The following is a 4,183-nucleotide window of genomic DNA, read 5'->3' as shown; positions in this document are numbered from 1 at the left end:
CACAGGCTTCCTTTCTTTGGGCCTCAGCATCAGCAACGTGTCTGCGGAGGATGTAGCTTTGAGTGACCACAGCTGCGTCTTTGTTGACCTTCACTTGAGGACGTGTCATTGGATAAATGAGTCTATTTGAAACTTCAGAAACAAAACTCAGATCAGAAAATGGGAGAAATTCAAAGTTTTGTTTGACACAATCAGCTGTTGCGTCTCGAGCTGCCTCACCTATAAATGTGGCTCTAAAGCAGACAGCAACAAAAGTCTGATTTTCTGTAGATCACAGAAATCAATGACAACCCCCCCAGAGCGTTCTTGTTGTGGCAGCTCACTGCTGCTCTACTTTTACACCTGTGACATTTGATGAGAATCAGCCGTCTTCAGCTCCCTCAGAGATTCTCCCCACAAAGCTTTTTGCCTTGTAAACCTTTTTAACGCTTTTCTTCAGACTGGAGTGTTCCAGCTTTTTCAAACATGCCGTTGTGGAAGCAAAGCTCAGCAAACCCAGCTTAGATCCAACATTACATCAACATTATAGATCAGTTTCTCTTTCAGGTCAAAGCTTGTTGAGAAGCCGCTTGCTGCCCACCTCACAGCCTGCTTGAAGAAACACCACATCTATGACCGTTTCCACTCTGGTTTTGGTCAAATGCATCCACTGACACTGCACTACTAACAGTAAGCAGTTATATTGTGATGTCAGCAGATGGTGGAAATCCACAGTCCTGGTCTTGTTGGAGCTCTCCTGCTCTGAACATCTGAAGCTCTCCACCACATGACTGAGCACAACTCAGGGAGGAACATTTACTGAAGCTGCTGCAACATTTCCTGTCAGCACATGATTGTGTGACAGTCAAGGAGCCACCAGAGGACACCTGCTAACAGGGCTGGTATCCTCACTCATTTCTACAATCCATTCCCTTTTAATCGCTGAAGTTTGCCTCAGACAGTCACAAATATTATCATTCATTTCCATATTTTATATCTATAAAAGAAGCTGACACTGTGAGACTTCATCAGAGGTGTGAGCATCACAGCAGAGGCCTTTGTGTCAAAGTCACTGAGGATGAAACAGAAGAACATGAAGCAGATTTTCCTGGCCTGGCTTTTTATAGCAGATGACCTTAAAATATTCTGCAGTAGAACAAAAACACATGTGAACATGACCTGATGAAGTGAAGCAAAGTTACAGAGGTTTGATTACAGACACAGCTGAGAGTTTTGCAGTTTTGCATCATTTTACAAAGTTTGTTCAGTTTTGAACAGCAGAAATGAGACTAAGTCAAAAACAACAACAAAGCCAGCGGCCGACAGCGCTGTCAACAACGGTAGACTGGTGGTAACAACAAGCCAATAATGCAGGAAACAGAGATTTTTAGATGGAAACTGATTCTGATGCGTCTTTGTGCAGAATCCGTGTTCCTGCTCTCAGTTACTGTTTCAGCTGTTTGATGGTTGCTGGAACTGTGGGAGCTTTAACCTGAGATTCAGGCGTTTCAGCTAAAATACATTTATATTTAAACATCGATTCAGGATTTTAATGAATCAATATGACGTTATCCAAGCTAGAATCCATTTAATCACTAATCAAAACCCACCCCTACCTGCTAACCATCGGCATTATGGGTAGTGTAGTAGGAGACACTCAACTGACTTAAAATAGTGCTGGAAATGAAATAAAAGACCTCCAGAGACGATAAGAACAAGAACCAGGAGACCCAGCAGAACCAGGAGAACCAGGAGAACCAGCAGAGCTGTGGCCCAGGATGGAAATGGTTCTGTAGAGAAACACAAATTGTCAGGTGACCTTTGACTGAATGTAATGAATTAAAGAATCTGCTCAGATTTAAAATGGTGAATCAAGCATGCTTATTGTGACAATATTAAAAGTTCAGTTTGAGTGATTGTGATCGTCTACAGCAGGGTTTTGGTTTGATGTTGACCTTTGACCTGCAGTGGGACATCTCTCAGTCTAAATGATGTGACGGAGCAGGTGTAGGTGGCGCTGGCAGACAGGTGGAGGTTGGTCAGGTTCAGGCTGAGGTCTCCAGTTTCCAGAGCGTCAGTCTTCATGGACGTTCGGCCGCTGTAACGCTGGTTTGGATCTTTCAGTTCGTCTCCTTGAAGCTGGTGGACGGTTGGAGGACTGAGGGCGGAGCGACTCCACACCACTGTGGGGCGTCCAGTTCAAAAGTGGGAAACTCACAGGGCAGCAGGACAAACAGCTCTCCCTCATACAGCTCCACAGCCGAGGCATGCTGGGAAACTGAGGACACAGACAGAGTCCATGTGTCGCTTTGAGATCAAACGTGGACACAGCTTCAGTTACACAATATCAAATATCTACATATAGAAATAAAATCACTGTGCAGGTCAAATAAATAAATACAATAAAGAAAGAAATAAGACGTGGTGTAAGTGAAAAGTCTGAGTTCAGCTCGTCGGCTCACAGAAACACTGACTTCCTGTTATTAATGAGGCGCTGTGGAACAGGTAGGAGGCTCCTGATGGTTCATAAGGTGTGAATAAATGTGTCATGTAGCAGGAAGCAAAGCCACATCAGGCCTTAGAAGGAATTCATGAAAGTGTGAAGTCTGTCTGCAGTGCAGTGGAGTGATCTCCTCCCTATGAATGAAGTTAGAAGTCTGGAAGTTTAGGAAGCAGCTGCACGTCAGGAAGCACAAATGTGATGAGGAGAAGGCGTGGAGTGCTGTGTCAGGCTCTGCTGTGGAAACCAGTGAACTTTTGCATGTTTTGAACTGGAAGAAGAAGCAGCATGTGAACTTTGTAGGTCAGAACAAGCTCAGGGTCAAATTTGATCCAGTACTCGAGTCACGATACTGACGTCCTGACTGCTGATCAGCTGATCGGTCCTTTCATGGTTTATCAGAGGAAAAGAAACTTGATTTAGTTTGGACAATCCACCAATCACAGAGCTCCATCAGAGACTTACAGTAACTACATTCACCAGCAGAGCTTTGATGGCGCTACTCTCCACGACCACTAGATGTCTCCACACTCTGTGCTGACTCCAATGAACGATCAGAGCTGCTGAGCCTGTTTGCAGACCGAGGAGGAGCTCCTGGTGATCCGTGTGGGACTAAAAAGCTCTGATAACGTCCATCCAGCAGCTGATAACAGGGACATTTGGTGCCATGTCAGAGCTGCACAGTCAATCATCAGTTTGGCTCTTTAGTTTGAAGAGTTCAAAGCAGCAGCAGAGAATCTAAAGTGTGTCACACAGCACCAAGTTTCTTTGGTCACATATGAAATGTGAGTCAGAGCTTCAGCTACACAACAACACACACACAGCAGCTGATTGTAACATGAGCTCATCTGAAAGCCACCAAGAAGAATCCAGTGATTTGAAAGTTGCTGCTTTGGATTGTTAGTTTGATCTGAATCAGAATCCAGTGTTTGATGGAAATCTCCTCCTGAAACAATGAACCAGGTTAAAATACTTTAAATCAGTGCAGATGTATAATGTAATTAACATGTTGATAATGGTTGTAGTGGGCTTGTAATGTAAATGTGATTAAATGTGACATTAATGGTGACGCTGCATAAACCTGATCAAACAGTTCTATTAGTGGGTCTGTGTGATCAGCATCAGTGGGTTAAGGTGAGGCCTTGACTAGTAGAACGTCATGTTGGTGTCTGACAACACATGAGCCAACATCAGACTCCGAGCGCTACGATGCTAAAGATCAGAAGATCCAGTGTGACATCATCGTTACCTGGCAACAGCAGCCCTCATCTGACTTTATTGGAGGATATTTACAGCAGCAACACTGTTTAGTTTGATATGACGGATTAACAACATGCTGTGATATCCAGTTCATCTGTAATAGATACTGGATCTAATCAGTCAGCAGATATTTGATCAGCTTATTTATAACTATACTAGAAACAAACACAACTGTGTTGGTGATTCATGCAAACTTGCATATCAGCCTTTGAAGGTTTTGTAGCATTGAGAACAAAGAGGTTGTGTTAGGGCTGAAAAGCCCGACTTGTTCTCCTCTGCAGGTCATCAAATGCACCACAGAAGTTTGTATTTGCACAGCCTGTATATGTTTGATGGCTTTATTATTCTCTGTTCAAAGACAATAAATGTGCAAAATGTCTCATGTAGTATCAGCTTCATTTAAAATGACTGCAAACATTTAGAGAACATGTGCTGCTGTTTGTC

General features: G+C 43.5%; 1 long non-coding RNA gene across 1 annotated transcript; it reads right to left on the bottom strand.

Moving 5' to 3' along the window:
• Positions 1 to 298: 298 nt before the first annotated feature.
• LOC109200488 (uncharacterized) lies at positions 299 to 1,999 on the bottom strand. The gene is made up of 3 exons (XR_002060662.2): positions 1,935 to 1,999; positions 1,596 to 1,769; positions 299 to 866 (listed from the first exon to the last, which is right to left on the bottom strand). It is a non-coding gene; the product is annotated as an uncharacterized LOC109200488 (long non-coding RNA).
• Between the last annotated feature and the right edge of the window lie 2,184 nt (positions 2,000 to 4,183).

Source organism: Oreochromis niloticus, unplaced genomic scaffold (genome assembly GCF_001858045.2).
Source record: "Oreochromis niloticus isolate F11D_XX unplaced genomic scaffold, O_niloticus_UMD_NMBU tig00007375_pilon, whole genome shotgun sequence".
Lineage (NCBI taxonomy): Eukaryota > Metazoa > Chordata > Actinopteri > Cichliformes > Cichlidae > Oreochromis > Oreochromis niloticus.
This window is presented reverse-complemented; position numbering and strand designations above follow the sequence as displayed.